Genomic DNA, 16,902 nt, shown 5'->3' on the forward strand with positions numbered 1-16,902 from the left:
CATACCCGATGACTTTCAGGCAAATCACTCTCCTTGGGTCTTAACTGCCAACACTATCAGATACCATCATGTTAGATATCTGGTGTAGCCTCTTCCTTGCTCATAGGACATGAGTTATTACTTATTTTACTTGAAACACGGAACTACAGAGAAAGAGAGTGAAGGAGAAAGAGAGGGAAGGAGAAAGGGGGCTGAAGGATGGAGATCTTCTGTTCCCTGGCTCACCCCTTAAAACACTTCAGTGGCTGGACCTGGGCCAGTCTGAAGCCAGGAGCCTGGAACTCCATACAGTTCTCCCTTGGGGGTGACAAAGGTACAAGCACTTGGGTCATCTGCTGCTCTCCAAGACACATTAGCTTAAAACTATATCGTAAGTATAGCAAATAGGACTATAACAAGTACCTATATGGAATACTGACATCACAGGCAGGGGCTTAACCAACTATGCTATGTAGCCAGCCCCCATATGTTTATTTAATTTTATTATTATTTTTAAAGATTTGTTTATTTTTATTGGAAAGGCAGACTTACAGAGAGAAGGAGAAACAGAAAGAGCCTCCATCCTCTAGCCCACTCCCCATGTAGCCACCATGGCCAGAGCTGAATCAAACCAAAGTCAGGAGCCAATAGCCTCCTCTGGGTCTCCCACATGGGTGCAGGGTCCCCTTGCTTTGGGCCATTCTCCACTGCTTTCCCAAATCACTAGCAGGGATCTAGGTGGGAAGTGGAGCAGCCAAGACACAAACCGGTGCCCATATGATATGCTGGCACATGCAAGGCAAGGATTTAGCCACTGAGCTATCGTGTCCCCTCCACCTCCATCATTTCTTTTTAAAGTAGGCAAGGGCCCAGCCTCAGATGGGGTACTTCCTTCCTCAGACCACTTGGAACCATGAGAGAGCATATCTAATCATTTGTGTCCCTTAATGGAAGGATTCGGCTTGGCATGGCTGCAGCCATTTTGGGTATAACTGTCATAGTGCCCTTCAGGTAGCGTTGACAGTCATCTCAAACCCCATGGTCAAGTAAACATAAGCAAAGGATAACCTTCCAGGTCCTGAATGTCCCTTGTCTAATTCCTGGATTTTTTTTTTGTAAGTCAAGGTATGCTTAAGTTAGCCTGACATAAATCCCTGACTGCTGACAGGAAGCAAGGGGATCCGTTTGGCTCATGACCACCTAAGACCACACTGCTCTCTCTCCCCCTTCCTGTCCCAGTGAATTACACTTTGTGTACTCTTGGGTTTGGCCACTTCTTCAGCCCTGTGGCCCCTTCCACCTTTGTTGGCCAGTCCTCGGACATTGAATTTTCGCAAAGCAACAGAGAACTAAGCAGAAGTCTGCTGGAGAGACTTAGAACATATCTATTTTCTCAATAAGAAGGGGTGGATGTGACTGCCATGAGCCTTCCCCTTTATCTATTCTTTCTTGAACACAGAGATAATATCTGGGGCTGCAGGGAGCAACTTGGGACCTTGAGGTAAACAGAAGTCAACAAGCTAAAAATCTCAAGGCTCAAAGACAGAGCCTGGCGTGAGTGAATAGTTGAATCAGCTCTGGCATTTGCTTCCCCCTGAACCTCCTGGGATCTGAGAAAAACAAATCCTTCTCCACAGAAGTTTCTGTTTATTATGCACTACTTGCAGCTGAACACATTCTAAATGGAGGGAGAAGTCTTCTTCCCCAGGCAGTGAGACTGCACCTGTCTCCTCACGGTTAAATCTGTTTCTACTCTCCTGCTTGCTGCCTTTGAAAATGCTGCAGAAGTTTCTTATGTTGTTATATTTCTACACTACTCTCTTGATTCTTTTTGATATATTGAAATCCTGTCAGTGGTCATTTGGGGAAATTAGAAAGGATTGTGCAGTTGATTTACTGCCTGCACCTCCTAGTCCTTCCATGACCTCCCTGTTCCTGCTCCTTCATACCTGCTCCACGTGCTACTTTAAGTCTCTCTAAAGAACAAATCTTACATCTGCTTACAAGTGCTTACATCTGCTTACAAGTGAAAGTCTGTTTACATCCACATGCATTTGTTAAGAGATTTAGCATGTGGGGAGAAAGAAGACAGTGTGGTGGCTTAACTGGCTAATCCTCTACCTCTAAGTGTTGGGATCCCCACATGGGCACTGGTTCATGTCCCAGGTGCCCCACTTCCCATACAGCTCCTTGCTTGTGGCTTGAGTAAGCGGTAGAGGATGACCCACAGCCTTGGGGTCCTGTAGCCACATAGGAGACGCAGAAGAAGCTCCTGGCTTTGGATCGACTCAGTTCCAGCTGTTACAGCCACTTGGGGAGTGAGCCAGCAGATGGAGGCTCCTTCTCTGTCTCTTTTTCTCTGCCTTCCCAATAAAAATAAGTAAATCTTTAAAGAAAAAAAAAAGGAAAAAGAAGTAGTAGCAAGATTGTGGAAGCCGCTATAATAGGATACAGCAGGATTACCTGAACTAAACAAAGGCCAGGTCTGTTCCCATGGCAGCCCAGATGCAATAATGGAGAATATCTCAACTCAAGCAATTAAAATATCACAAGCTGGGTAACTTAAACAACAGACATTTCTTTACTTACTATCCTAGAGGCTGAAATCCAAGTTCAGGGTGTTAGAATGACTGGGTTTTTGATGAGGGTTCCATTTCTGGTTTGCACACAGCCACTTTACTATGTTCTTAGATATTATGTTCTTAGATATATATATTCCTTTAAAAAAAAAGATGTATTTATTTTTATGAAAAAGGCAGATCAGATTTATGGAAAGGAGAGACAGAGAGAACGATCTTCCATCTGCTGGTTCACTGCCCAAGTAGCCACAAGGGCTGGAACTGAGGTCTATCTGAAGCCAGGAGCCTGGAGCTTCCTCAGAATTTCCCATGTGGGTGTAAGATCCCAAGGCTTTGGACTGTCCTCAACTGCTTTTCCAGGCCACAAGCAGAGAGCTGGATGGAAAGTGGAGCAGCTGGGACACAAACTAGCCAGAGCCTGTAAGGCGAGGATTTAAGCCACTAGGCTATCGTGCCGGGGACTTCTTATTATTATTATTATTCTTTTTAAAGATTTATTTATTTTTTTCCTTTTATTATTATTATTATTATTATTAATTACATTGCATTATGTGGCACAGTCCCATATGCCCTGGGATTCCCCCCACCCCTCTCCAAACCCTCCCCCCCATGGTGGATTCCTCCACCTTGTTGCATTATCACAGTTCAAATTCAGTTGAGATTCTTTCATTGCAAGCATCTACCAGGCAAAAAGTCCAGCATCTTGTTGTCCAATATAGATCATCAGTTTCTTGGGGAAGCCATCTCTGATCTGAAGGTAGAGCCGGCAGAGTGGTTTTGTTAGTTCCACAGAACTGTATTGCTGCCACTCTTACCACTCCAGGCACGATGTGGTCTTTGGAAAATCCACAGACTGATATAGTCCATCATATAGTCTCCAGTTGCTCTGTCTTTTCATTGCCAACATATAGCTGAGGTAGTTGCTTGACTTGTTCTGTCCTCTGTCATTTGATGTTTAGCGTTCGGAGACCGAAAGCTCGATTGGGGGGAATCCCAGAAGAAACTTTGTGTGAGATGTTCCCAGACCAGATTCCTGTATGCACCAGCAGGCACAGGGCCCGGCACAGTCCATTGCCCCTATCAGCTGGTGGTTGCAGTTGCTGGGTTGGTTCCGCTTCCATCCCTGTTTCCACTGGAACTGATGGGTGTTTGCAGTCCAGCCTGGTTCTAACCATCACTTAAGATTTATTTAATTTTTGAAAGTCAGAGTTATACAGAGAGAAAAAGAGACACAGAAAGATCTTGCATCTGCTTGTTTGCCCCGCAAATGACCACAATGACTGAGGTTGATCTAGGCTGAAGCCAGGAGCCAGGAACTTCATCTCAGACTCCTACAAGGATGCAGAAGACCAAGCACATGGTCATCGCCACTGCTTCCCAAGCCATACTAATAGGGAGCTGGATTGGAAGTGGCAGCTCTGGAACTTGAAGCAACAGCTCTATGGGATGCCTAGCTGCAGGTGGTGGCTTAACTCAATGTGCCACAACACTAACCCCTTTTCTTTGTCTTAAGAAGGCATTAACCTAATCATAGGGACCCCATTGCCATGACCTTATCTAACCTACTTACTTCTCAGAGAGCCCCATCTCCAAATAGCATCACAGCAGGAATAGGATTTTAACATATGAGTGTTGGTGGGACATAAACATACAGTTCGTAACACAAGAAGAAGCGAAAGCTTGTCTTATTCAAGACAATCCTGTAGGAATGTTCTGGCCTCAGAGCAGATCGCCATATGGTTGGCCAAGGTGATTGTTGGGCCTGCACTCATTTAGACCTCAACCCTTCCCTCTTCAATTGCTTCCTTCTCTTTCCCTCCAGGAGTGCCAGTCCCTGGGGCCCTTACTACATTGCTGGTGGCCAACTTCCTTCACGTTTGTGCCCTAGGGGAATATTCATACCAGCCACAATCATTAAAATTTAGCTTGCAATTCACAGGTAGCTTTTGAAAACCTGTTCTCAGTATCCTCTTTAAGTCTTAGAACAACATTGCAAGATATTACAATTACTGTTATTTTGTTTTAGAAAAAATAAAACTGGGCACAGAGAGGATATTTGCACAGGGTCATACAGCTTGTTAGAAGCAAGGCTAGTATTTGGTCTTGGTCTCCTGACTCTGACTTTAAGGGGGTGGGCAGTTCTGTAAAAACAACATAACAAAACAAAAACACAAAACAAAGCAGGCCTGTGCCACATGCTGGATCAGAGAATTTGGATTCCAAAGCTGAGCTTGGATGCCTCTGTTTTCTGTAACAAAGCTTTATTGTCATTTCTAGAAGCATATTCTCATTTAGATGCCAACATTTTCACAAGTTACACTCTAAGGCCAGCGGCACACAAAACATTAAAGAGACCAGCAGAATCTTAAAATGTTGGCTACCTAATGACTTTTTGCTTTTCCTCTCTGGGAGAGTTAACAAGCAAAGCCGCTCTAATTCTTTCCAAGCAATGGGGCACCTAGGATGCAGAGATGCCAACAGTCTCCTTAGCAACCATCCCAAATCAGCTTGCTGGAAGATGAAATCCCCATCTCTATTCATGCAGAAGATCACATGGGGTCAGGTACTGTTTATCACTCTAGCTTTAGAAACCACTGAACACTGGGATTTTAACTGCATCGTTAAGATCAGTGGAAAAAGAAAAGTAAAAAGTAGGGACTGAAGAAATGAGAGCAGTTACTAATGAGCATATCGCCAACAAAAAGCATTCAGCCAGCTTCTTTGCAGCATGTGCTTTTGCAAATTGTGCTTCAGAAGCCACAGTGCCTGCTCTGTCTGTTTCACCAGAGGATGCTTACTCTTCATTATAATCTTGAGCTCACAAATCAAGCTCATTATAATTAGGTGCATGTGTGTTTGCTTGAGGAGGAATTTCCGGTCGCAAAGCTATTTGGCCTTATAAATGTGTCTGATTCAGCATTGCTTTTCAGCAATCTTGCCTTCTAAAAGGCCATAATGCTAACCCATCATGGATGCCAACGAAACCAAAGGCAGTAAATTAATGTCATCATTTTAGCTAGAACAGCTTTACTGAAGCAGAGGTGGTAAAGGGTCACCAAACCAATTGCCGGGGCCTCGACACACAGGGGTCTAAATGATATTTTCTATTGCTTTCCTGGAAGCTATTTATTATTTTAACACATATTTGTTGATATGTCTTTGATGTTAATACATGTCAAGTGCTCATGGAAAGTATCTGCACAGCCGTGTAATTAGTTAACAATGCTTGTTCACCCACAAGTCACTTAAAGTACCTGATTTAGCCACATTTATGTAAATTTTTGGTGCTAGAGATGTCCCTGGAAGACTAGCATCCTGCCTCTCATCCGCATAAAGCTTAATTTTATTGTAAGAACTCATAAAGGCGTGAGTTGTAAAATCCACATAGTCTTTCGTCTTATAAACCAATTTTGCCTTCAGCTTTTGAAAGCAATTGCTCTGAGAAAATCTAACCTCTCAGGGAAATGAAATGACATTTTAACATAATAGCTTTGGTTTGGCCTTCACTGGCTGCTAAATGAAGGAGCTAGACCAAAGACAGGTAGCCTGGTACACCTGGTGCCTCTGAACAGGCAGGTACAAGCAGCCAGCTCAGCCTGGTGGGATGTGACTGCTTGCTCTTTTCTTACTTTGTAGCTTTTTTTTTTTTCATCTTTCATTCTCTTCCCCATATTTTTTTCTGCCTAAGGGTTTGTTAATAAGATTTTTTAAAGGTTTCTGGTGGCAGGTATCAGCAGGTATAAGCTCACATAACTGGAGTTAAACCTCTATTACTTTTTCTAACGTACCCCATTGGCTGTTGTTAGAGAAACCTTGTACTTGTCAAATTGGGAAGTTACAACGGGACATACCAGACATGCTGTCAGAATCTCACTGTTTCTAAAATACTGCAGAATTTCCCAGGGATTTGTGGAGTAATTTTGGAAGTCAAGTCAATGAACCTCAGAATGCTTAGAGGGGGATTTTGTGGCAAGCTGCCAGTGGTGATTTAATGTGAGGATATGTTCTTTCACTCAGTCTTTGAAAAAAGATTTATTTATTTGAAATACAGAGTTACAAAGAGAGAGAGAGGCAGGGACATTTTCCATCTGCCGGTTCATTCCACAAACGACATCAGCAACCAGCATGAAGCCAGAAAGACTATTCCGGTCTCCCATGTGGATGATAGGGACCACAGCACTTTGGACCATCTGCTGCTGCTTTTCCAGGCTTGTTAGTAGGGAGCTGGATTGAAAGTAGAGCTGTCAGGACTTGAAGCTCTTGATCATATAGGATAATCACTTAACCTGCTGTACTACACTGCAATCCTTTCTTTTGCTCCAATCTTAAGGGCATAGGTTTCTGATCTTAATCAAAATTTTCCCCGTTTTCACTGGCAACATGTCTTCATTTTTTCAAAGATTTATTTATTTTTATCAGAAAGGCAGATATACAGAGAGGAGGAGAGACAGAGAGGAAGATCTTCCATCCGATGGTTCATGCCCCAAGTGGCTGTAATGGACGGTGCTGTGCCGATCCGAAGCCAGGAGCCAGGAACTTCTTCCAGGTCTCCCATGTGGGTGCAGGGTCCCAAGGCTTCTGGCCATTCTTGACTACTTTCCCAGGCCACAAGCAGAGAACTGGATGGGAAGCAGAGCTGCCAGGATTAGAACCAGAGCCCCTAAGGGATCCCACTGCGTTCAAGATCAGGACTTTAACCTGTTGCACCGGGCCTGCAAAATGTCTTTTTACACAAAGGTACACAATACAGTCATCACTGTCATGAGATGGTAGGTGAAAGGCCAGAGAAAAATAATTCTAATTATCAAGGAATCAGAGAAAAACACAACATCTGAGGTTGGCCAAGGCCTAAAATATTGATTTGCCTTATTCACTGTTCTGTGCTCATTGCAATGAGTCAATAAATGTTTACCGAACCGAATGAACATACAAATGAGCCATCTCACTCTCCTCTATTTTGCAGATGAACAATCTTTTGTTAAAACGATAAATGTATGCATCTACAAGCAGCACTCTAAAGCAGGCTTTTCTTTTTTCTTTTTTAAAGGGTCCCAAGGCTTTGGGTCATCCTTCACTGCTTTCCCAGGCCACAAGCAGGGAGCTGGATGGGAAATGGAACTGCCAGGATTAGAACCAGCGCCCTTATGGGATCTCGGCACGTTCAAGGCAAGGACTTTAGCTGCTAGGCCACACTGCCAGAGCCTAAACCAGGCTTTTCAACCATTCATGTGGACAGGACTCATGGAAAATACAACTAAAAGAGTGATTTATTTTGGTGCCAAAAAACTTTGAAATCCATGCACAATTTTTTAGAATATGTTTTTTCTTTGAACTTTAAAAATGTGTGTATTTGTGTGAGAGAGTTATTAGAAAGAGTACCTGAGACCTCAATCTGGGTCTCCCATTTGTGTGACAGAAGTCTAACTACCTGAGTCATTACTGCTGCTTCCTAAGGTCTACACTAGCAGAAAGCTGGGATCAGGAGTGGAAGCCAGGCTTGCTGACTGAGCTGCAGGTATCCTAAGAAGATAACCACTAGGTCAAACACCTACCGGTGCATATGTTCCTGAAAGACCTAGGTATTTTACTTTACTTATTAAAGTACAAGTTTAAGAATTGAATGATCTTACAATTGGTCCTTGTAGCAATACGAATGAGCATCTGGAAAATGAAATGACTCACCCAGTTGTTAAGAGGCACCATCAAAAGGGAGCGTTTTTAACCTGCTTGTCATTAGGAAATCATCATTTCCTATGTAACAAAATTTTGACTGATTCAGGTCTCTATGGGCACGTATTCCTAGAAGAAGCACATTTCCTCTCCTAGATGCTATTCCATTTGCCTCTTGCATTTTTTTTAAAAGATCTATTATTATTGGAAAGCCGGATATACAGAGAGGAGAAGAGACAGAGAGGAAGATCTTCCATCCGATGTTTCACTCCCCAAGTGAGCCGCAACAGGCCGGTGCTGCGCCGATCCGATGCCGGGAACCTGGAACCTCCTCAGGGTCTCCCCGCGGGTGCAGGGTCCCAAAGCTTTGGGCCGTCCTTGACTGCTTTCCCAGGCCACAAGCAGGGAGCTGGATGGGAAGTGGAACTGCCGGGATTAGAACCGGCGCCCATATGGGATCCCGGCGCGTTCAGGGCGAGGACTTTAGCTGCTAGGCCACGCCGCTGGGCCCTCTTGCATTTTAAGAAGAGATTTTTGAAGAGACATAGAAAGATGATTTTTTTTTTCTGTCTGTTTTTTTTTTTCTATTCATTTATTCATTAATTACATTGTATTACATGACACAATTTCATAGGTACTGGGATTCTCCCCTCTTCACCCCAAACCCTTCCCCCATAATGAGTTCCTTCACCTTGATGCATAACAACAGTTCAAGTTCCGTTGAGATTCCCTAATTAAAAGCTCACACCATACAGAGTCCAGCATCCCACTTGTCCAGTCAAGTTCAACGGCCTCTTAGGGAGGTCCTCTCAGGTTTGAAGGCAGAGCCAGCAGAGCGTCACCTCGATCAATTAGAAGCTCCAACATATCATCAGCAACAATCCAGGTACAATGAGACTGGTGCAGAGTCCACTGATTGACATAGTCCATCTTAGAGTTTCCCCTTGTCCAGGTTTTCGCTGCAAACATATAACTGAGGTGGTTGATTGATCTACTCCAACAGAAAGATGATTTTACATACACCAGGAAAGCCACATGTTGATAGGAGGAGTGTGTATAGGAGGTTCATGGAAAATATGTATTATATTTGCCTTTTTACTAAAATAAACATTTCTTTTTAAAAAAAAAGATTTAATTTGATTGGAAAATCGTATTTACAGAAAAAAGGAGAGAGAAAGAGAGATACCTTATATTTGCTGGTTCATTCTCAAGTGACCTCAATGGTTGGAGTTGAGTCAATCTGAAGCCAGGAGCCTGGAGCACCCTCCAGGTCCCCAACATGGGTGTCAGATCCCAAGACTTTTGGGCCATCTTCAACTGCTTTCTCAGGTCACAAGCAAGGAGCTGGATGGGAAGTGGAGCAGCCTGGACACAGACTGGTGCCATTTGGGGATCCCAGTGCTTGCAAGGTGAAACATTAGTTTGTTGAGCCATCATGCCTGCCTTATGAACTTCTCTTTAGATTCCATTCTCGCATGAATGTTTGTTACCCCTCACTGCTGGTCTCTGTGATGGCTGGGCTCTGCTAGAGGAGAGCTCCAACACAGAGGGTTGAGGTCCTCTGAAGTGCTGAGGCAAGACAGGCTGCTTCGTAAGGCGCTCACTCCCAGAGCTGGAAACTTTGGTGCTAGCAGCTTGGTTCGCCTCCATCTGGGCTCTTGACACATGAGCATCTCAGCACAAGGACTGCTCCACCGAGCTACTTGTGGTCATCCTCCCTCGCCCCCCCCCCCGCCCCAAATGAATGAGCTGACAAGGACAGGCATTTTCCCTTTAGCCTGAGTCTGCTGATAAGGCCAATCCTCAGCAGGATCCCCCAACTTTACAGAATGACAGGCTAGTTAAGATTAGAATTCTCTCTCCTCTCCCCCTCAAGTCCAGCTGACTATTGAAGGAAACCGTTCCTCTATTCAGATAACCGAAGCTTCCTCTGCTTGCAAATGAACCCAACAAGTAAACCATCCCCTAAATAACTTGTTTCTACACCAAGAAAAACATCTGTGGTACAAGCACCCTGCTGATGCACTCTGACCTTTAGGTTTAGACTGTTAGCCCCAATGTACTGGCCTGAATAAAATGAGAGAGAAAAAGCCATGTTTGTATGATGTAGCTATAGAAATCAGAATATCATTTTCACCTCTTCCTATTTGTTTCAAGTTAATCAGCAGGTTTATCCCACAACAAAGCTGCTAGGCTTCATGCTTTGAAAGAATATCAGAGACTTGGAACATTTGAAAACCACTCGATATTCATTGCCAATAGCAGTAGCAGTTACCCAGGAAGATAAGCCGTCACTCAGGCCCAATCATAGTTTGTTCTGGTATTCTTTCAACCTCAGTAGAGTAGTATAGTCTTAGTTTTCCTTCCTTGGCAGAGTTAAAATTATATGCAGGGAATTCATCTAAATTTAAATAGTACTGTAGCAGGTGCAACTTATTTCCTCTGTTTATCTCCTCACAGAAGATGATATTGATCAAGTCTGTTGGGAAATGGAGCCATTTTTATCCTAGTACTTGTCTTTCTAACACCTAACAACTTTGATGCCATAAGCAATGCAGAAAATCAGGACTGCTACATGCATTTTGGACAATCATCAGTGACCCACCATTTATGTTTAGAAAGAGGTTTTAGTCCCTAAAGGAGAGCCTGGATGAAGCCTCAGTGTTAACTAAGATCATGAATAAGCCAAGTGTGAGGATTCACAGTTGTTCTCTTTAGAAAATGTTAAAAGAAAATCTACTGAAAACAAATTTGCATTGGAATTAAATTTTTACAAAGGTCAAATTATAACTCTTGTAGAACTCACAGTCAATTCTTCCTCTTGGTTCTCTGTGGTTATTGGATTCATGATTTACAAAGAAGAGGTCTGATCCCAGGGAAAGCAATTAAGAGCACTTTCACAACATAACGTTCATTGCTCAAGGTATCTGAAAGCTGGAAGGAGTTGTAGAAGAATCCATATAACAAGATCAATTTAAAACTGTGATTTACATAATGCTCTCTGGATTTAGGAAATGGGCAAATTCTCATTATCTCGTTAATGAAGGGTACATAGGAATAAAACAATGCACAATAACAAGTAACTACTAACGGCTTTGTCTCCTGCCAAAGTTGAATCTGAGCCTTGAAGCTGGAAAAATAAATAGTAATGGAGCAGAAACACCATTAACTTCTGTTTCCTCTCAGGAGTGATTCCATCTTGATCAGTTCTGTCCTCGCAAGAGTTATCTGGTCCTGACACATAGCAGTGATGTGTCCCTGTTGGGCAACTGGAGATGGAGTGAACACTTGGGACTGAATTCTGTGTATTCCCTCTTGGTGGCCCCCAGGTAACGCATCCTTGTCCACAGCCTTGAGTGTGCATTCAGATAGAGCACTTACCTACTACCTGACTCTCTTGGTTTAACCATCCCAGAGGAGACCACCTCTTTTGTCTGAACTCTCAATGGGGTAAATGCTGCAGAAACCTGTTGTGGGCGGAGCAAAGGCACTTAGGCAATCAACCAATGGCGAATGTTTAGGTTTCAACATTAATGGGCAGTAGAGGCTTTTCTTGATGAGTGATCAAAGGATAGCATAGGGAGAAAATAAGCAAAAAGGACTGGTTTGGGGATATAAAGATTGCATGAGTGTGGGAAGCAAAGTGTTACGCCCAGATTGAGAGACGCTCTCTTTGGGACATCAATTGCTTATGTCATGGGAATATTGGTGAGGAAGTTTCTCTAAAGTAGAAATGTTAGGATATACTAACTTCACAGTGTCTATTGAATGATTAGGTTTAGATTCTAATCAGCGGTTGCCAATATCACAAAAAGAAAGTAAACCAAATTTTGTATACCTCATGCACAAGGCTATCTGTGTGGTCAATTGTGTCCTCTCATCCCCATCAGAATAAAACCTGAGCCTGATTGTTGTAGGCACCTGGCCTCCCAGCAGAGCTTATTGTAGGCTTTTTCCTCTGTGCTTGAAAGGTCTTGGGTGGAAATATACTGTATATAGGAAGGCAGGATTTATTTAAAACAAACAGTAAACACTCAAGAATTAACTGCAGGTGAGAGGGATAAATAACAAAGACAAAGCATGCAAAAAAGAGATCCGATCAATAAAGTTGGGGTCATCCATTTATCTATCTCATACTAACAGAAGGTATAGGAGGCAGTGTCTGGAATGGGACTTAACTGAAAATTCAAAAATCAATGGAGTTTGGGCAGTGCCCATTTCTGTTCCCTTTTGTGGAAATGTAAGAAATGTAAAGTGTCTGATGGGGGTGGGAGTGCTGGCCATGGTCATTATATTTTAATGATATTATAGTGACCTAAAGTTTCTCACAGGACACATCCTGCAGCCATGTTGGATCCTTTTGGCTGATGCTTGGTTGCTCAGTTTGCATTGTGGGATTTATGGTTTACTTTTGAAGGAAAAAGGAGGAGCTTGGTGGTATGCAGGGAAGGGGGTTTGGGCAATGCCAACCTGGCTGTCACATCAGCCAGGCCAGGATGCCACGCAGAGGCTGGCTGCAGCTGCTGTGCATGAGACTGAAGCCGTCTCACAGTGGATCAGGCTCCTGGAGCCATTACACTGCCTTGCAGGTCTCCTGGGGGCTGTCCTGGGGCAGCTTGGCTGGGGCTGTCAGATCACATCCCTTTGCTGCACAAATAGACTACAGCTGTCAAAGCTCAGCTCTTCTCTGTAGCTACCTAACCTCCCCCGTCGTGAGCATGCCTGGAAATCTAACTTATCATTTGTAGAAAATCTTGAGGAAAAAGAAATGCTATGTATAAGACTCTGAGGGTGGAACTGGAAAACTCCAGCACGCTGGAAACTGTGACAAGTAACCTAACCTACCTACCTCATTCTTTTAACAATGAGGGAAGGAAGGGGAGAGAGAAAGAGGAACTAAGAGACATGAACACCAATGACAATGTGTGATCTAATTTGGATTTCCATCTAAACAGACTGCAAAATGTCTTTCTTTTTAACTCTGGCCAAAATCATCTACAATCTATTTCCATTTTTTTCTTTTCCTGCTGGTTGAAAATGCAGACATGGTGCTCACCACATAGACAAGGACAACACAAGGATGGTAAAGGAATAGAATGGGAAGACACCAGCCCCCAGTAATGTCACACAAAAGAGCCACTGTGTCAGCTCAGTTGTTGGCACAACTGGAAAGAGCAACGCACACGGACAAGCCTAAGGCAAGAGCTCTACTTGTGGGAAGAGGCCTGTGACTGAGCATTTTTTAGCTGCACACAATGGCACTCACCTGTTATTCTCACCTAACACTGGATTTGAAAACCATCTATAATGTTTGTGCTACGTAGTTATGAATTCTGAACAATTAAAATGAAAGTTCCTAGCTTTTGCTCTTAGAGGAATGGAGCATGATTCCTTATTGATATTCAGCATGACTGGTTTCTTCAGCTTTGAAATCTGAACACTAGTAAAGATTCATCTGTTTAATATGATATTTTAGGACTCACTGCTACTTGTGATTTTTAATCTGGGCATTTTGATCAAGTATTCCAATGCTGGTTCTAACTATAATTTTATTTACTATATAAAGTGTAATAGAAATGTGTTGGTAAATTATACATGGAAATAAATTGGATTTAATTACAGCAATGACAAATTAGATTTTCTCCTGCTGTATTTAACACTTTATTCCCATAGTAATCCCCAGTGGGCAATTAAACTGATTTAGTGAGAACAAAGGCTTCTTGCGGACCACAGTAGCCATATGTTACATGAGACATAAGGCACTTAGTGGAAGCAGTCCAGGGCAATTGCAATTCATGTCATCCATCAGGCAAAATGCATGCAGGATCTTGTCTAATTCAGAAAGAGCAACACTGTGTGTGTGTGTGTGTGTGTGTGTGTGTGTGTGTGTGTGTGTGTGTTTTGCTTTGCTTTCTGGTCCTGAGTTGTCACTTCATAGCTGATGTTAATGTCCGTCCTTCCTTCCTTCCTTCCTTCCTTCCTTCCTTCCTTCCTTCCTTCCTCCTTCTTTCCTTCTCCTTCCTTCCTTTCCTTTCTCCTTCCTTCATTCCTTCCATCTTTTCTTTCTCTCTTTTCTTCCTTCTGTGCTTTTTTCTTTTTAAGGTTATAATTATTACTATTACTATTGGAAGGCAGATATAAAGAGAGAAGGAGAGACAGAGAGAAAGAACTTCTTTCCACTGGTTCATACCCCAAGTGGACACGATGGCTGGAGCTGAGCTGCTGCTTCTGGTTCTTCCCCACGGGGGTGCAGGGTCCCAAGGCTTTGGCCAGTCCTCCACTGCTTTTCCCAGGCCACAAGCAGGGAGCTGGATTGGAAGTGGAACAGCTGGGACATGAAGTTGTGTCTATGTGGATTCCTGGCACATGCAAGGCAAGGACTTAGCCACTAGGCTATTGTGCTGTGTTGCTGTACTGCAGCGATGGACTTGGTGCACAGAGCCAATAATAATGCACATGGACTCTGACTGGTGGTTGAAAGTCAAGGTTTATTAGGGGCATCAGACTTTATACAACGAGGGTCATATAGGATATGGGAGGAGGTATTGAGCTTATCAACAAAATCCATCAACTGTTTCTGTACTTTTGTTTGGAACTCTTGTTTTGTATATCCCACCAAGTGTTCTCATCACGTGTTATCCACTCAGCTGCTCTCATACAAATGATATCCATTTAGTTATGTGAATGGTACACACTCAGTTGTTCTCATATAAATGTTTTCCAATCAGTTATATAAAAGGTATCCATTCAGTTGTTTTCACACAAATATTATCCTATCCATTGTAATCCTGTAAATTCTGACGTTCTAGGGTCACAATGTCCTTCTACAGTGCTGAGTCAATGTTTGTTGTTGTTGTTTATTTGTTTAGATTTATTTTTATTTGAAAGGCATATTTACAGAGAGAAGGAGAGAGAAAGAGATCTTCCATCAACTGGTTCACGCCTGCATATGGCTACAATGACCAGAACCGGGCCGATCTGAAACCTGAAGCCTGGAGACTCTTTTGGGTTTCCCACATGAGTGTAGAGGTCCAAGGATTTGAGACATCCTCTGCTTTCCCAGATCAGAATCAGGGAGCTGGATTGGAAGTGGAGTTGCCAGGACATGAATTGGTGCCCATATGGGATGCTGGTGCTTGCAAGTGGAGGATTAGCCTGTTGAGCCACTGTGTGAGCTTTTTCTTCCTTCCTTCCTTCCTTCCTTCCTTCCTTCCTTCCTTCCTTCCTTCCTTCCTTCCCCTTTTCTCTCTCTCCCTCTCTCTTTTTCTTTCTTCCTTCCCTTATTTTTTCCTTCTTTTCTTCCCCCCCTCCCTCCCTTCCTTCCTTCCTTGACTTCTTTCGTGCCATGTTTATTTACTTAAAAGACTTACCGAGAACAGATAGAATATTCCATCTGCTGGTTTACTCCCCAAATGGCCACAACAACTGGAGCCAATTTGGTCCAAACCAGGAGTCAGGAACTTCTTCCAAGTGTCCTGTGTGGGTACAGGGGCCCAGGTCATCTTGTATTACTTATCCAGCTGCTTAGTGGGGAGCTGCATCTGAAGTAGAGTAGCCTGGATTTGAACTGTCACCCATATGGGATGGCACTGCCACAGGTGGTGGCTTTACCAGATTTAACACAGCACTGGCTCTGGTCCTAATCTTCTACACAACTAAGGATCAAAAACCTGGTCAATTCTGCCTCTTAAGTGTATCCCTGATCTATTTCAGATTCACCCATTTCTTTTTACCTGCACTGCTACTTGCCTAATCCAAACCACTGTACTATGCCACTTGGATTTTTAAAAAATTAATTTATTAATTAATTTGAAAGGCAGATTAGAAAGAGAGAGACAGAAAGGGAAAGTGATTTTCCATCCACTGAATCACTCCTCAGATATCCCCAATGGCCAGGTGAGGCCAGGCTTAAGCCAGGAGCGTGGAAATTCATCTGTGTCTGTCATATGTGTGACAGGATCTCAAGTACTTGGACCATCTTCCCTTGCTTCCCAGGAGTGTTAACAGGGAGCTGCATGAAAACGGAGCAGCCACGACTTGAACTAGCACTCATATAGGATGCTGGTGTTGCAGGTGGCAGCTTAGTGTACTGTACCGCAATGCCAGCTTCCTCTCACTTGGATTATTGCCAAAGTGTCTTTGCTGGTCCTTGGATTTCCATTCCAACCCGCTTCAAAACCATTTCCCCCTTAGCAATAATGGAGGTACTTTATAAAAATTTTCTTTTAAAAGAAGGGACCTTTTAAAAATGTAAGCCAAATTATTTTGTACTTAAGCTTAAAACTCTCCTTTGATTTGCATGTGCTTGGAATGAGGCTTTTATTGTCTGGCCCTCCTTTTCCAGGCCATGGTGCTGTCCCGGCCTCCCCACCTGCTCCCTGAGCGTGCTCACAGCATCCTCTCTGTTCTGCAGACACCAATACCCAAGGTCTCCCACCCTGGAGTTTGCCCTTTGTTTCCTCTTGATCAGAACAGTTTTGGTGAAATTAATTCTAATACCTACAAAAGCAATAAAGATGTATTGCTGCCTAGTTGCTTTGCCCATGGTTTTCAGGTTATGTTTAATGTAGCTATAGATAGGAAAATACTGCTTATTGTACCAGTATATTACATAACCCTATACAATATATAGATGATGTAGAACTCCACCCAATATACAAATTGTCTAAGGTAC

Source organism: Ochotona princeps, chromosome 12 (assembly GCF_030435755.1).
Source record: "Ochotona princeps isolate mOchPri1 chromosome 12, mOchPri1.hap1, whole genome shotgun sequence".
In the NCBI taxonomy this organism is placed as follows: Eukaryota; Metazoa; Chordata; class Mammalia; order Lagomorpha; family Ochotonidae; genus Ochotona; species Ochotona princeps.